General features: G+C 45.4%; 1 pseudogene; it reads left to right on the plus strand.

The window, feature by feature from the left end:
• Positions 1-2,524: 2,524 nt before the first annotated feature.
• LOC109768062 (UPF0481 protein At3g47200-like) lies at positions 2,525-11,172 on the plus strand (annotated as a pseudogene).
• The last annotated feature ends 6,534 nt before the right edge of the window (positions 11,173-17,706 follow it).

Below are 17,706 nucleotides of genomic sequence, written 5' to 3' on the forward strand. Positions count from 1 at the left end.
TTGGATCGAGAAAGTGCGAGGAAGATGGCAACGCGAGTCACTGAATGAACACGTGAAAACCAGTTCCGAGGTCTTAACCTAGCTCCCCCTCCCCCTCCCCGCTCCCATTAGGGTTTCCGGCCCCCCGCCGCCGCCGCCGCCCTCCCCCGCTCCCGCCGCCCCCGGCCGCCGGCGGGCGCGCCCCGGCTCCCCCTCCCCCTCCCCTCCTCCCTCGTACCCCCGTGTCGCCTCCCCGAGCGAGGCGACCGGGGGCTCCCCTTCCCTCCCCCTCCCAGCGGTCCCCCTCCTCTAATCCCCTCCCGCCGCCGCCGGCGTAGGCCTCGGGCCTGGCTCGTGTGATGCCGGCGGCGGCGGCCCCGTTCTTTTCCTCCCCGCACGGCGCTGTGGCTCGGGCGATGGCGTCGGCGGTGGTGCACCCAGGCCGGCGTCGGATCCGGTGGCGGCTTGTCTTCGCAGGCGGCGCAGCTCCGGGTGGCGAGGTGGCGGTGGCGTGGCTGCTTGGCTGCGGGGCGGCGCGATGGCTGGCGGCGGAGCCCCTCCGGCCCAGATCTAGGCCCTTTTGGGCCCCATCTGGGTCTGGGTGGGCCTGGCGTGTGCTATTCGGCGTCATCTCCGGCGGACGGAGGTGTGGCTTGGGCTAGGGGTGGCGGAGACGGTGGCGCATGTACTGCAGCGCAGCGACGGGAGCTTTACGAGCCCACTTCGGGCTCGGCCGGGCAGGGGTGCCTGGTTTGCTCCTGAGCTACGTCCGGTCGGTCACCGCCGAGGGTGGTGGAGGTTGTCCCCTCCCACGTGGCCGCTGACTCTGCTGCTCCTCGTTTCCGGTTGGTTCCTCTCGATCCTGCCGGTCTCGCTTCGCTTGTCACGGTGAGACGGCGTTGGTGACTGCGAGTTCGTGGTGGCGCATATTGGCAGACGGCAAGTATGGTGGAGCGCGATGGATCGTCTGGGGTCGTGGTTGGTTGGGGGTTGGGAGAAATCCTTGTCGGCTTGTTCGGCACCGACGCGGTGACGCCTGTGGGCGCCGCCGTGCCTTCCTGAAGGGCGTCGGATATCCCCCTTCCCTCCCACGGCCCTTCGCGTACCGGGGGAAACCCTAGGCCATGTCCGGTAGCAGCGTCGTTGTCGTCGTGTTCCTTCTTGAAGGTGTTGCTTGGTATGCGGCGTTTCGTGGTGCTAGGAGCGTGGTGGAATTCTCCGGCGGGCGCAGCGGCTGCGAGTCATCTTCGTTTTCGTTGATCCGCCGTTGTCGGCATTTTCTTCCTTTTGTATTTTCTCTTTCTTTTCTTTTGGGCGTGCCTGTGCTGCTTCCGCCCCAGCACCTATCGTTGGTTGTATCGATGTTGTTGCTTTGTAATACAAAGCGGGGGGAAACCCTTTTTCGGTAAAACCAGTTCCGACATTATCAGAAATATCCAATGTGTCCATAGTCCGAGGAGCAGCATCTATTAGTTGTGTTTTCTCTTATGGGCATAATCGAATCAAATACTTTTGGGGTAATTTCAAAAGTTGTTTGCTTGTAATTAAGTGATTACAATTGCGTATATTGTTTGCCCATATGGCTAGTATAGGGCATCTCTAGCTCATCCCCGAAAATTTAGTTTCCTGTCCTTTAGTTCTCCATTTTTTGGGGGGAATTAAACTTTTCACCATCTAGCTCATCCCCAAAACTGAATTCCCAAAATAATTTTTTTGCACATAAATTCATTTCAAACACTAGTTTAAACTAGTTCATTGCATAAGTAAACAACGGTACCGCATTAACATCAAACATATCATCATTAAACAGTACATTACCACTATATCGATTTTAAACGAGGAAAATAAAAAATACACACTTGATAAATGGCTCTACTACTCTTCGGACGAGATGTTGATCACAACCTCATCGGAGGGGCCGTCCTCGTAGTCATTAGTGTGGGGCGAATCCACGGCAGTGAGGTGAACCCACCGGTCTCCTTCTCCTCCTCCTCCTCCTCAGTGGCTTCACCTTCGAGGTCCTCAAACATCTCTGCATGCTCGACGTTGAGGCGCATGATCTCATGGTGCTCACGCTCAATCATGCGTGCATTCTCCAACAAAGCGAAAATCATGTGATTCTCGGCGACAATCTCCAGGGTCGCGACGAGCACGGCCACAACATCGACATCACTGTGCTCGTCCCGACCCCCCCCCCCCCCCCCCCCCCCCCCCCAGTGCTCCTGCTACTCGGCAACGTAGCACTGATCCTCCGCCTCCTCGACGAGCACATGACGGTGCTGCTCCTCCGCCTCGCCAATCGAGAGGAGGCGTATGTCGTCACCCCCCACTGCGGCGTCGGCCAACTTGAACACGCCGGCGGGCCAACTGCCATCCCATCCTCATCCGAGCTCATGGCTTCTCCTCTTAATTGTTGAGCTCGAAGGAAGAGCAGCCAAATGTGCCCATGCGCCGAGCCTCGGCAGTGTGCATGTCCACCGTGATTGGGGCGCGCCGCTTCGATGTGAGTTGCGTGTGCCAAGTCACGCGACGACACGTCATGGAAATGGCCAACAGCAATGGGGCTACAGGGGCTGCAGTGGTGCTCGAGGCGATGACGACAGTGGCGGTGCTCCAGATGAAGTTGTCGTTGTTTCTCGGGGCGGCGGCAGTGGTGGTCAAGGCGACGAGGGGGATGGTGGTGCTCCATGGGAGGTGTCATTGTTTCTCCAGGTGGCGGTAGGCGACGAAGGAAGGGCTCAAGGCAGCGAGTGGCGACGGAGGAGCGACGATGGGGGCGGGACGAATCGGTGCCGGCAGCAGTGGCAGTTCTCCTCGTCACGGCGAAGAGCTCGAGCTTGGCGACAAGCGCGGGGTGAATTAGGCAGGCGGTGGCGCCGCCGGCTGGAATGGAGGCGGCTGGGTGGGCTAGGGTTTGGGGGCGGCCGGACCGGGTTTTATAGCCAGAGACAGGCCCATCAAATTGGTATGGCTAGAGATCAAACTTTTGGGGGATGAAAGAGAGGATGTGCTAGTTAGGCGTCAATTGCCCAAAACTGAAAAGTTTGCCCCATATTTAGTTTTTGGGGATGGGTTAGAGATGCCCTTTGTTTGAGAATGTCTCATATCTAATCTTCTTTTTGAGAGGAAAACCTCTTGGTCCCCGCCTGAAGTTGATAGCATAGACTCTGCTTTTTCTCGAAAAGATTTCGAGCTTTGGTTGTGTAAGAGGGCATCACAGGCGTTTGAGGCTGATTTCAGCCGGATGGACACGAAGATTCATAGGTTCCCAGATGGCATGAAGAATCTTGGTGGGCGGTACATCGTCCCGATGGTCGTGGCCATGGGCCCTTACCACTGCAATTTAAGGCAGCTCCAGGCGATGGAGGAGGTGAAGCGGGTGGCTGCATACCAATTCGTCTCGAGTTCTAGCGGCTCATTCGAGGAGATTTGTGCGGCGATCCTCCCCGTCGCAGTCCTTGCCCGCAGTCTCTACGACTTTGTGGTAGCAGGTGACACTGATGACCTTGTGTGTATGCTGCTACATGATGGTTGCTTCTTGCTGCAGTATATGTTGATGTATACAGCCCGCAACGAGCTGTCCTCGTCATTGCTGTGTTATTTCGACTCCAACCAAGTTTGCATCAGCAATGACATAATGCTTCTCGAGAACCAGATCCCATGGGCGGTGATTGAAACTCTCAGAAGCTTCAAGGAGGTGCCCGTGGAGGAGTTCGTTGCAAAGATGGGACGCACACTCAAGTCCGCAAGGAAAAGGAGAGAGAAGAGTTTGACCTGGGAGATGGATACAAGCCGCCACACCTCCTTGGCCTCCTCCGGTTCTACAAGACGCGACACACACTCCAAGTCCCCCCAAAAAAAGAGCAAAAACTACTTGCGTTGGGAAGCAGCAGCGCGAGTGAAGTGCCAACTTCAGATCAAGATGGACAAATCTCAATGTCGAAAAATATTTCTGCCATTGAGCTTGCAGAAATCGGTATCAAGCTGATGGCCAGCAAAACAACAAAGCTTGTGGACATGGGCATGGAGAAAAGGCCACTCTCCGGTAACATCTTCCTGGCGCCGCTGCTGCTAGATGACATCAGGTCATGCTGGCTCGTCAACATGGCGGCTTTGGAGGTATGTCTAGCCGCAGGTGTTAGGGACGATGAAAAACCAGTCGTCTGCTCTTACCTGGCCCTCCTTGCAATGCTCATGGATCGCGAGGAGGACGTGCCACTAGTGCAGAACCGGGCTTTAGCGCCGGTTCGTAAGGGCTTTTAGTGCCGGTTCTGCAACCGGCACTAAAGAGTGGAGACTAAAGGCCCCCCCTCCCTTTACTACCGGTTCGGCACGAACCGGCGCTAAAGTGCCATCACGTGGCACGAGCCAGGCCCGGGTGCTGGTAGACCATTAGTACCGGTTGGTAGTACAAAATGTTGGGGGGTTGGTTTAATTTTTATTTTTTCATTAATTTTGTGTTTTTTATTTAATTTTTTTATTTGCTGGTATTTTACGATACTACATATTGTACACGTTATGCATATATATATAAATAGATTTTCTCGTAGAATCGATTATATATATATATAATCGAATGTCTCACAACCACCATTAATTATTCACACATACACATGTATATATATACAATTTTTCCTGCATGTTGCCTTGGTGCCTTCGGAGCACGATGACAAGTGGTTCATGGGGCGGTAGCGGGTAATAGTATTCTCCTTTGGGATCTATGACCTGGTCGAGCAAAAATCCCGCTATTTCCTCTTGAAGTGCTCGTATGCGCTCCTCTGCTAGGAGCTGGTCCCGCACCTTTTTGAACTGTTAAGAAGGAGATCAATATGCATGTGTATTAGTTGTGTGACTAGATATCGACAATCATGTAAGATTTGCTCGATCCGGAGGGCTGAAAGAAGAAAGATCGATTCGTTAATATACCTTCAAATAAAAAAACATGTGATGATCACTAGATGCCTGCTTATATAAATATACCTCGCCGGTAGTCTTTGTTATTTCAAGATCAACATTGTATTCATCATCATAATCATTGTCTGCGTCATCATAATCATAATCATAGTTCATGACTTCATCAGCTCGGTCGTCGAGATCGAATATCTTATCATCACCCTCCCCGGTATTGTTCAGATATTGGGAGCCGTCATTTGCTTCATTCAGATCATCTGGCCTGCTAGGGCTGTGTATGATCTCGAACAGGGCCTCTTCTCCCTCTCTGCCGGTATTGTCCGCCATAGCTTTTATTTAACTAATACAGAAGAAATATAAAACAATTTAGTATTCAAATTACAATGCATGGATGCAATCAATAAGGAAAAACTGAATCATATAGTACATAATATGCATCGTCTCGAATAATATATAATCTCGAATACATCGTCTCGAATAATATATAATCTCGAATACATCGTCTCGAATAATATATAATCTCGAATACATCACTGGCTAGGTAGCTAATAAAGATCGAATACTATAGAAGAATCTAGGCCACTCGCGGTTCCTGGGGCGCGGGCGGTGGACACCCAAAGACAAGGAACCATCACAGGATCATATCTCCGGTCATCTGCCTAAAGAACCTGCCAGGTATTGGAGAACTTGACGTCCATAGCAGCCATGTAGCGATGGACGTGCTCGTCCTCCTCCCTGACACGACGACGCACCATCTCCGACGGGGCCGGTTCCCTCTGCACCGAATGTGGCCCACGCGAACGCCACCAAAGGAGATCAGGGTCGACGACGGGACCCGAGGCCGGGTTCCTCACCAAGCGTCGCGCCCCTCCAGGTAGCACCTCCCAGTGCCAGCCCGGCGGAGCCCAATCCCGGACATGGGTCCTCTGAAGCAGGATGTCGTCGCGAACGGGTCGACGGCGAGGATGCGGGCCGGGCATCGTCGACAATAAATACTATATGCCGCAAAAGTAAAGTAACATTTTTTAAATGATTGGATTGTGATTTCTTATATGCAAATTCTAAATTTTATAACTAAAAATATAATAAACTAAAAACATCGACCATATCTAAAACTAACATTTCTATCACTAAAATTGTATAACTAATTTTTCTTTAACATTTCTATATAACAAACATTTCTATAACATTAATACAAAAAAAAACTAACATTTCTATATATAACTAACATTTCTATAACATTAATACTGAAAAAACTAAAAACTAATAACTAATAATAGAAAAACTAAAAACTAAAAACAGAAAACTAAAAATTAAAAACAGAACAAAAATTGTGTATGCGTGTGTATGGTGTGTGTGTATGTGTGTGTATGTGTTGTGTGTGCAAGCGACGGCGACGGCGCCGGCGGCGCACGCGGCGGCTTCGATTGGAGGGAGAGGAGAGGGGGGGACAGAGGCTCACAGCGCGGGCGAGGTCGAGGCGACGGCGACGCGAGCCGGTGCGGGGACGGGGACGCGGGCCGGTGCGGGGATGGGGACGGGCCGGCGACGCGGACGGCGCGACGAGGACGGGGACGGCGCGGAGTCGACGGGGACGGCGCGATGGCGGCGGCGACGGCGCGGGACGGGGCGGCGGCGATGAAGCAGAAAGAAGTGGGAGGAAACTGACGAAATTTTCGTAAGTGTTGTTTATATAGGAGGGGCCTTTAGTACCGGTTGGAGCCACCAACCGATACTAAAGGTCGATTTTGGCCAGGCCAAGCGGCGGGAAGCGCACCCCTTTAGTACCGGGTGGTGGCTGCAACCGGTACTAAAGGCCCCCCCTTTAGTACCGGTTGGAGCCACCACCCGGTACTAAAGGGGGTGCGCTGGCGCAGGTGCGGTGCGGGCAGGTTTAGTCCCACCTCGCTAGCCAAAGGGCGCCCGCACCTGCTTATAAGCCCCGTCGCGGCAGCTGTCTCGAGCTCCTCTCTATTGCAGGCCTTCTGGGCCTACCTGTTCTGTGCTGCCCTGTGGGCCTATTGGGCCTTTGCGGGCCTGCATCCTGGCCCAACAACAGGTTGGGTTTCTAGTTTATTAGGCGGGCTTTTTATTTTCTTATTTTTTTTTTGCTTTATTTATTTTTGTTTTATTTATTTTTGAGTTGTTTTTTGCTGTATTTAGAGTTTCTTTGTGAATATTTTTGCTTTAGGTACAAAAAAGTACAAACTTTCTATTAGTGCCGGTAGTTTACAAATTTAAATAGTTTACATTTTGAATTATTTGAAATTTGTGTGAATCACTAGTTTGTGAATAAATTAACTTTGAAAATATATTTTTCAGTGATTCTTTTATCTTATGTTTAATATTAGTGGGTTTTATCATTATATTCAATTTGGTAATGCTTCGGTTATTTAAAAAATGAAATGCCTTTGTAACGGATGAGTTTTCGTCCGAAACCCTGATACTTCGAAAGAGATTGTCCATTTTGTACACGAAGTGCATCCAGTTTTTGCGGTAACCCTCTCTACTTTTTTGCGCATGCTATGTGGGTGAAATTATGATACTATGCCAACTTTCAACCTTTTCTGAGTTCATTTGAAATGCTTTTCAATTTCAGGGTCATTTAGCTGAAAAAAATCAATAAATGCATGAAAGAATTTGTTTGCACATAAAATTTCTTGCGTTTCAAATGCCAAAACACATAACTACCCTAACTATTACAGAGATTCCCTCCTGGGTGTGAAACACAGAAGAAAGTGATGATAGTGAAGCCGATCACTTCCCAGATCTTTGGGTGTGAAACTTTTTCTTCGCGTGTGTCCCTTGGCGCCGTAGCCATGGAAAATCTTCATCATTTAACTAGATGCTCGGGTCAATATTCACTGTGAATGGAGCAATTTCATCAAACTTTTCAAAATCTTCTGACATGTCTGTCTTGTCATCCACTCCCACAATGTTTCTCTTCCCAGAAAGAACTATGTGGCGCTTTGGCTCATCGTATGATGCATTCGCTTCCTTATCTTTTCTTTTTCTCGGCTTGGTAGACATATCCTTCACATAGAAAACCTGTGCCACATCATTAGCTAGGACGAATGGTTCGTCTACATACGCAAGATTGTTGAGATCCACTGTTGTCATTTCATACTGCGGGTCTTCCGTTACCCCATATCGTGTCATATTGACCCATTGCACCAAAACAAAGGGACCTTCAAACCACGTCCATAGTCAAGTTCCCATATCTCCTTTATGCAACCATAATATGTTTCCTTTCCCGTCTTGGTTGTTGCATCAAAACGGACACCACTGTTTTGGTTGGTGATCTTCTTATCTTGGGCGATCGTGTAAAATGTATTACCATTTATCTCGTACCCTTTGAAAGTCATTATATTCGAAGATGGTAACTGGGACAGCGAGTACAGGTCATCTTCAATAGAGGCGTCATGCATGGCACGTGTCTGCAACCAGCCGGCGAAACTCCTGGTTTGTTCACTTGTAATCCAGTCATCAGACCGCTCCGGGTGTTTGGAGCGTAGAAAATTCTTGTGTTCGTCCATATACGGAGCCACCAAGGCGGAATTCTGTATAACTGTGTAGTGTGCTTCAGTGAGAGAATGTCCGTCCATACATATTTTTCTCCACTATGGTTGCTGCTCTGCTCCCCAAAAGGATTAATGCCATCTGCGCTTAGACCAAACCATACGTTCCTTGCGTCATCTGCAAACTCCTTCCCGTACTTTCTCTCAATTTTTCTCCACTGCGACCCGTCAGCGGGTACTCTCAACTTTCCGTCTTTCTTATGGTCTTCTCTGTGCCATCACATCGCCTTGGCATGCTCTTTGTTTTGGAACAAACGTTTCAACCGTGGTATTATAGGAGCATACCACATCACCTTGGCAGGAATCTTCTTCCTGGGGCGCTCGCCCTCGACATCACCAGGGTCATCGCGCCTGATCTTATAGTGCAATGCACTGCATACCGGGCAAGCGTTCAAATCCGCGTACTCACCGCGGTAGAGGATGCAGTCATTAGGGCATGCATGTATCTTCTGCACCTCTAACCCTAGAGGGCAGACAGCCTTCTTTGCTTCGTACGTACTCTCGGGCAATTCGTTGTCCTTTGGAAGCATATTCTTTATCATTACCAGCAACTTTCCAAATCCCTTGTCAGATACACCATTCTCTGCCTTCCATTGCAGCAATTCCAATGTGGTGCCCAACTTTTTCTTGTCAGCTTCGCAATTCGGGTACAACAATTTCTTGTGATCCTCTAACATGCGCTGCAACTTCTTCTTCTCCAAATCACTTGCGCAGTTTCTCTTTGCATCGGCAATGGCCCGACCTAGATCATCAGCAGGCTCATCTGATGCCTCTTCTTCAGCTTCTTCCTGCATTGCCAGCTCAGCTTCTTCCCCAATTGTTATCATCGTATTCAGGGAACCCATGGCCAGGATAGCTGTCGTCGTCCTCTTCTTCTTCATTGTCTTCCATCATAACCCCTCTTTCTCCGTGCTTGGTCCAAACATTATAGTGGGGCATGAAACCGGACTTAAACAGGTGGACGTGAATGGTTCTTGACGTAGAGTAATTGTGATCATTCTTACAGACTAAACATGGACAAGGCATAAAATCATCCGCCCGCTTGTTTGCCTCAGCCGCAAGCAGAAAAGTTTGCACGCCATTAATGAACTCAGGAGAGCATCGGTCATCGTACATCCATTGTCAGCTCATCTTCATTACACAACACCGAATAGACCAAATTAATACAAGTTCATACATAAAGTTCATACAAGACTTAAATGCAACAAACAAATAACTCTCTAACTAAAGAATTTAAATGCAACAACAAATGCGATCAAGATCGCAACTAAGGTAACAATTGATCCAACAGCATATTGATACCAAGCCTCACTATGAATGGCATATTTTCTAATCTTTTTAATCTTCAAGCGCATTTTCTCCATCTTGATCTTGTGATCATCGACAACATCGGCAACATGCAACTCCAATTCCATCTTCTCCCCCTCATTTCTTTTCAATTTTTCTTTCAAATACTCGTTTTCTCTTTCAACTAAATTTAACCTCTCGACAATAGGGTCGGTTGGAATTTCCGGTTCACAAACCTCCTAGACAAAAATATCTATGTCAACTTGATGGGCATTATTTGTCATAAACACGAAATGCAACAACTAGTTTTAAAAGAGAATATACCACATCCGAATCATAACAAGGACGAGGGCCGACGGGGACGGATATCAAAACCATGGCACTATGTATAACAAACAACGTACGGGTAAGATAATTATACGAGTAACTATATATCCAAATCACACAAACATCAATTTGGTAATGTAAAACATTCATGAACAAGAGGCTCACCACAAGGTGGTGCCGGCGACGGAACAGTGCGGGCGATCGACTGTGGTTACGACAGAGATTTAGAAGGCACTAAGTAAACCACACCTACATATGCAAACTAAGTGTTAGTTTTGACCACAAATTGCATATAAATCAAATATTAGCACATATATTTTCTACCAAATTACTAAACTCATAAATTAATCACTATACAAAGCATTGCAAGAGCTAATCTAGCAACGAGAGATGAAAGGACAAAGTTGCTAACCTTTGTGATCATTTGAATGGATGGGGGCCTTCAAATCTTGATAAATTTTGGGCAAAATGTGTGATGAGCTCGAGAGGAAGAGGGGAAGAACGGAGAGGAGAGGGAAAAGGGGAAGAACAGAGCGAGCTCGGGTGGACGAATGGTTTATGTAGGACGACCTTTAGCACCAGTTCGGGCCATGAACCGGTACTAAAGGTGCTGGAGGGGCCCCGGACTGACAACATCCTGCCACCACTCACTTTAGTACCGGTCCGTGGCACGAACCGGTGCTAAAGGTCGGCCACGAACCGGTACTAATGAAAGCGGCTGGCTAGCCGTTGGAACCGGCACTAATGCACACATTAGTGCCGGCTCAAAAGCAAACCGGTACTAATGTGCTTGACATTTGACCCTTTTTCTACTAGTGTGCATAAGTTGTGATCCAAACATCTTGTGCAAGGGGAACTCACCAACAAGGAGACACTCGACTTCTTTAAGACCCTTATCAAGTACATCAGCGGTGGCTCCCTCTACATTCATATCTTGGAAGAGATCGAGGACTACAAGCTCAAGAGGTGGATCTGGATCAAGATATATGAGTTGGTGTACAAAAACAAGAAAGCCATCGTCACAGTGCTCTCTCTCATTGGTGTCCTTGCGGGTATCTTCAAGGCGCTCCTCTCTGTCAAGCATGGCTAGCAGTAAGCTTAAGATACTGCACATATATATACTAGTAGAGTGCCCGTGCGTTGCCACGGGCTCTTGAAAAAGTTTGCAGGAGTTACATGTTAAATTCCACACGTACAAACAATATAACAGAAACATAATTATTTAATAACTGAAGTCCATTTTTGCAATGTAAATTGATAATATAAGAAAAATTAACGACATGTCCATGTAACAAACTGAGCGATGTTCCAACTAAACATCTATTACAAAACTATTAATATCTAGATGATGCGCTTAAGAAATTCTTTCACAATATCCGGTAAGTTTCCTTTAGCTTCATTCCCACGATGTTTTAGCAAGTATAACAAAAACTGATTCCTCAATTCATACCCATCCTGCATAAACGCATACATGTAGTTAGTATGAAAATTTCACGCTGAAGGTCTTAAAACATGTAACGGACAATACTCACCGCGCAAATCGGCTTGACCAAATCTTCACCGTTCCACCAGAGCATAAAATGAAAAACAAAATAGCCAGACAAATTCCTGTAAAACTTTAAATTAACAATGTAAAGAATATAGTAATAACAAAAGTAAATGTTTTTGTTATGAATTCATTACCCATCTATACTCGTTGGAACACCGGACGGAAATAAACGTTGCCATTTAGATATATCATAATTCCAACCAGGCAGCTTTATTTCGAGTGCTTCTTTGAAATCCCTTGCAAAACTTTTTAATTTCAGTGCATGCCTTAATTTTTTCTCCTCTAACGATTGTGATGTTTGAATAGGATCCATAATATATAGACGACGTGCCTCTTTGTCGATGACGTACAAGATGTATCGGCCGATGGATGCATAGGGAAGATAAATCTACAAGTGGAGGTATTAGAAACAACAATAAACCATGATAACAATGGACAAAATACTTTACTTACCTTGTTGCACGATGAGATGTCGTTGTCCATCTCAGGCCAGCTATCAAATAATGTTGCCAACCTCTGGATAGTTTCCTTCTCGCAAAACTTCTGACCTCGTGTTGACTCTAGCATCATGAACTAAGTAAAAAAACAAATATTTTTTCAACATGTTGATAGTAATGACACATAGAATTAAGAGTTAAGATGATTTACACAAAATCGTAGATCCATGTAGTGCACAGGAGGGTCTGTGAACAATACTCCCTCGTCACATGCCAGCATACGCACGGCTGTGTTGAAGCAGTCATTGTCCATGCTCTGCTCCATGTTAAGTATGCACTGAAGTTTCTTAAGACTTAAGCCCATTGGATCGGGTGTCGAGCTCCGGACCCATACCTTCCTATAAATTGGATGATAAGAAGAATACTATTATAAATCCGCACATTAAATATTGATACATGATACTTACTCCAAACACCCGGCATCATCGATAGACATGATGTAGTTGCAGAGGCCGGCAAGTAATTCACGTTGGTCCGTGGGTATTGTAGTGATTGGGGCAGGACGTTTGTCTTTGACTACGTCAGATGGATTCTCCAGGATCTCGATATCAGAATTAGCTAAAGTTTCTTCATCGTCAGGTTGATGGTATATGGGATCTCCTTTTAGCTTATTCAGCTCTGAATCGAGCAAAATGACAGCTAATTTTTTTCGAAAATGTTTCATATCCTCCTACAAAATATATATATAATCAATTTATATAAAATTTTGAGATAAATTAACGAGATAATGTATAAAAATGGAATACCTGGGTGAACGTGTCTGACAGTCCATGTGATGTCCAGTATTCCATATAATTTAGCATAAACAGTCCACATGATACGCTATAATATTATAAAATAATCCTTTACAATACCACACAGATAAATCAAATAAACAAACCATTGTAACAAGTGCTTACCCATCGGTTTGCATTGCCTCATGAAACTGCTCTACAACCGTCTGTAACATTCAGATCGGGCCACTTATGACCTCTGATAAACTCCGGACTGTGCTCTACAAGTTTTATACGCTTCTCGAGTCCTAGTAACTATTTTATATATGAGAAATATTAGGGAACAAGGCAAACAAAACATATGTTAAGATGAGTAAAAAAATATAGTTACCGTAGTAGCAAGGTCATTGCGTTTGACCCGAGAACCAAGTGAGTCCAATACTTGAATCTCACGTTTTTTGGCATTGGCGACTGCTAATACCAATGGTAGCCCGGCATGTTAATCGGAATGAATAACTGGTGTAAATATCATACAAGTCACGATCGCAATTAGATATAAATATTAATAAATCTTTATAATTATGAATTAAATAAAAACAATCCATAATTATATGCATGGATAACGAGACAAAAAAACTAACCATATCTTGTTGTAGATAAGTATTGACATGATGCACGATGCGGTGATATTTTGATGGGTTTATGTCTCTTTCCCCGTCTTCTTTTATCTGGCCAGATACAAACGTGCTAATAATGTGTACCCTTTCACCCGCCCTGTCTTGTAGATGCTTGTAAGCAAGCATGCAATATATGTAAGCATTTATCACCTGTAAACAACATTAAGAATATATTTATATTTTATGATATTATATATTGTTCATATTATTAATTACAAAGTTTGTGCAATTGGTCTTACACTGTCATGTAAGAACATATCATTTTTTATAAGGCATCTCAAATCGTCGGTTGCTAACAAGGCATCTCCAATGTCCACGAACTGGGTATTCTTGGGGGCAGACTTGATTGATTTGATGACTGTAATATCTCTAGGGGTACAAACATAGTCTGTCAAATTCATAAAAAAGTGAGCCAACTTAGTAAACAAAATGAGGAAAATAAGTTGAATACAAAAGGCAATATCACAAAAATAATATTGATAATAATATTAAAAATTACCTTGTGGGATAACATGTAAATTAGCATCCTTTTTTGGTTTGTTATGAGATATAACCTCTTCGACGTTATTATGTTGTGAATTTCCGGCCCCTTCCAGCGACAATGCATCTGAACCCTCAATGGATTCTTTCTGTGCATCTCCAAAGTCCATATCCATGTCTCATATATTCTGAAAAAACAAAAATATAAATAGACCTTTCATATTATCATATATAATATACATACAGAGTAAGGTTAGCTATATGCACATCTTCTCGTGGTGTTTCAGTGCGGTCTGTCATCGTTACATCAGTGCGTATGTCGGAACCCATCACTTTATATATATGCTGAAATATAAATAGTATTTTTTGCTGCATCATATAATGTGAAACTAACACAACTATTTTATCTATGATAAAAAATGCTTTTGATTATATTAGAAAAATATGCAGCTTAAATCATTTTAGTAACACAACAATTCGGGGAAACAACAAACTATAATGTTCATATATAAGTAAGTAGTCATCTAAAATTGCTTAAATGATTTTAAATTAATTATATATGCTATTGAAATTTGACAAACAAAAATTAACATGCTAACTAACCAACATTAACCAAGTATATGTGTTTTTATTTTTATTTTTTGTGATACCCTTAGTATATGTAATAAGCATAACCGCAGCCCGGCCAGGTTAACATGCGCTAAGCAAAACACGGGAGCCTTCGCTGAAGGCAGGGGGCGACTGGGCCGGCCCATTTGGATGTAACGAACTCCAGCCGTGTAGAAAAATGGCCAAAAACTAACAACATGTCTTAAAGAAACCTAGTGATAGTCTTGCGGAGCGACCTATTAAGAATCGAACTTATTTTGAAAAAACTCAAAAAATACATAGTGATATAAGTTATGTAATATAACTTGAGCAATTTTTTAATACAGATTTTAAATTTGTGTAATATACACTTAACAAATTTAAAAAACACAGTTTTGTAATGGATGATGAACTTTTGTAAAAAGCCATGAACATTTCCTTAATATACCGTTGAACACTTTTGTAACATGCATTGAACTTTGTATACTATAATAAAAACGAAATAATATAAATAAAGAATAAAAAATTATAGGAAAAGAAATGTAAACAAAAACAAAAAAAGAAAAGAAAGAGAAAAAGGAAAAGAAACAGAAAACAAAAGAAACAGCGAGGTAGCAGCGAAACATGTCTGGGCCGGCCCAAACGGGGCTGTTGCGCGGCCCGCCACGACGGCCCACCTGGCACGCAGGCCTCTCGGGCGGCAGGAGCACTGAAGCGACGCGGCGTCGCCCTTTCCCCTCCCCCCGCCGCATTCTACCTACCTTATCCTCTCATCTCACTCGCTCTCTCCTCTCCTCTCATCTCACTCACTCAAACCCTCTCGCCCTTTCCCCTCCCCCTGCCGCATCGCCGCCCGCGTCGACGAGCAGGCAGCCTCACTCTTATGCCCGCCTGCCACCGCATCGGTCTCCTGCATCCACTGACCTTGGGGCTGCCTGATGTGTGCTGCGCGACCGAGCTGGACGGACGGGGCGCGCTTCCTGGAGCACATGCGGGTGATCGATCCGGTCCCGTTCCGGTCGGATCCGTGGCGGCGCTCCTCTCCGGCAATGTCGCAGGTGGATCCGCAGTGACGCGTCCCGATCTGCAACGCCACAGCTCCGGTACGCCACTCCCCATGCCTCACAAATCCATTCAACGCGGGCTGCTCAGATCCGCCCCCTCCTCGTCTTCTTCGAATCTTTGCGTCACTGAACTCCTTCTCTGTTCTTTCTGTGCCGCGGCGCCATGACCAAACCTCACATGCACGGCGAGGACGACGACTTCTTCCCGACGCCGCCGCCCTCGGCAAGGAGGAATGACATGTACAAGCACTCGGCACTGCGTGCGCCGACCGACGCGACGCGGGGACACGGCCACCTCAACCAACGGCGCGTCTGACCACCCGTCCACATCCCCACCGGTCCAGCCAGACGGCCACAGGACATCGCTCCGTGCCCGCCTCATGATGCTGCACCAGGCCAAGATACAGGAACACCCCGCGCCGGTGACCTCGGCATCAACTCCCTCTCAGCAACCGCTAGCTTGCACGGATCCCGCTTATCTGATGGTAAGCAACTGAATCCTTAAGCTGTGGCAGCATCTTTGCATCCTTAGCTCTCTTTTTTAGGGTTTTTGCAGTAGGAGTAGTTGCTAGAACTTTGAGCAATTTTGTTTCCAGATGTTGCACTGAATATCAAACTTTTGGATCTTCTTTACAGTAGATGCACGGCTAATTTCTGAATTTTGTTTGCAGTAGGGGTAGTTCTATCTAAAAACCGATAGTTTGTAAACCTCGATGATAATTGGATAGACCTAAACCTCGATGATTATTTGATGATACCCGTGCCTAGGTTTGGAATGTTTGTAAATTAGCTAGTCATGTTTTATTATCCCGATGAATCAGTCTCGCATAAATTCTAGTTAAGTGAATGCTGCCATTCTTTTATGTGTGCAATTTAGCTGTTTCCTAGCAGCAAGTATTAATGTCAAAGTTACATTCTTTCTGTCAAATTGGCAACTTTAGATAGCAAATGTTATAAAATTTTATAGTTGATGCGTTCTATTCTTAGTTTAAGCTATCTTTTTAATGCCATCTCTTAATTTTTATGTGATTTATTTTACCCTAAAGTTTATAACATCTGACCCCGTCGTGGCCCGCCTCCCGCTGTAGTAGCTGGCAACATCGACCGTCTCAGCATCTGCTACCTCTTCAGGTGATGGTAAGCCACTCCAAACCTTTTTTTTGTTGCGTGAATAAAGGTCTGTTTTGTTGACTACCAAAGCCAGCCTTACCAATATATTGGTCACGCCCATGAGTTTTGGCACTTGTTTGGATTGAAACCAATTTTGGACCATGAGTAAGATGAACCCACCAACGACGTTTTTTTTGTGGTCATACATGAGTAAGATGACTTCCTCTCCAAAAGCTTCTGTTTAATCTCTTGGACCAAGAAAACAAAACTTGATCTATCTTGCTTTTCACTTGTCAACATACAAATGGCCTCCTCACAATCAGTTTCAACTTGAAGAGGCAGATTGCTCAATTGCATAGATAGTGTGATTCCTTCCGACAGTGCACAAAGTTCAGTTTCTAATGCATCCGTGCATGTTAGTAGGTGACGGCATGCAGCGAGCACTATATATCATTTGTTTTATTACCCTGCTTGCTTGATTGATTTCCCCTCCTATTATTTAAATACATAATTTGTTTTATTTGTTCAGGCAAGCCAACAAACAGGGAGTGCTGGCAACAGAACTCTAAATCCATCGATCAACTGAAAAACATCAATGTGAAACAAGCAGTGGCAGGTCTATCTGCTTTCTTTACTCACTCAATTATTCGTGCAGCAGGAGTAGTAGTTAGGAATTTTCTGAATTAGTACATGGACTGAATTTCAAAGAAATGGTACTTTAGGAGTACATGGAGTTGATGCACTGTTGTATTGTTTACAGTAGATATGGTAAAGTTTATTGAATTTTGTATGCGGTTTAAATGGTTGCAGTTATGAACTGCTATGAGGTGTGCTCAGTTTGATATTCTTAGCACAGTGTTTGGCACTGGATGTTTGGTTGTTTATCTGTAGATGGAACTATTGTGGGAACTGGATCATGTTTTTAGTTTGTGACCTAAGTGACTAC

Source organism: Aegilops tauschii, chromosome 3 (genome assembly GCF_002575655.3).
Source record: "Aegilops tauschii subsp. strangulata cultivar AL8/78 chromosome 3, Aet v6.0, whole genome shotgun sequence".
In the NCBI taxonomy this organism is placed as follows: domain Eukaryota; kingdom Viridiplantae; phylum Streptophyta; class Magnoliopsida; order Poales; family Poaceae; genus Aegilops; species Aegilops tauschii.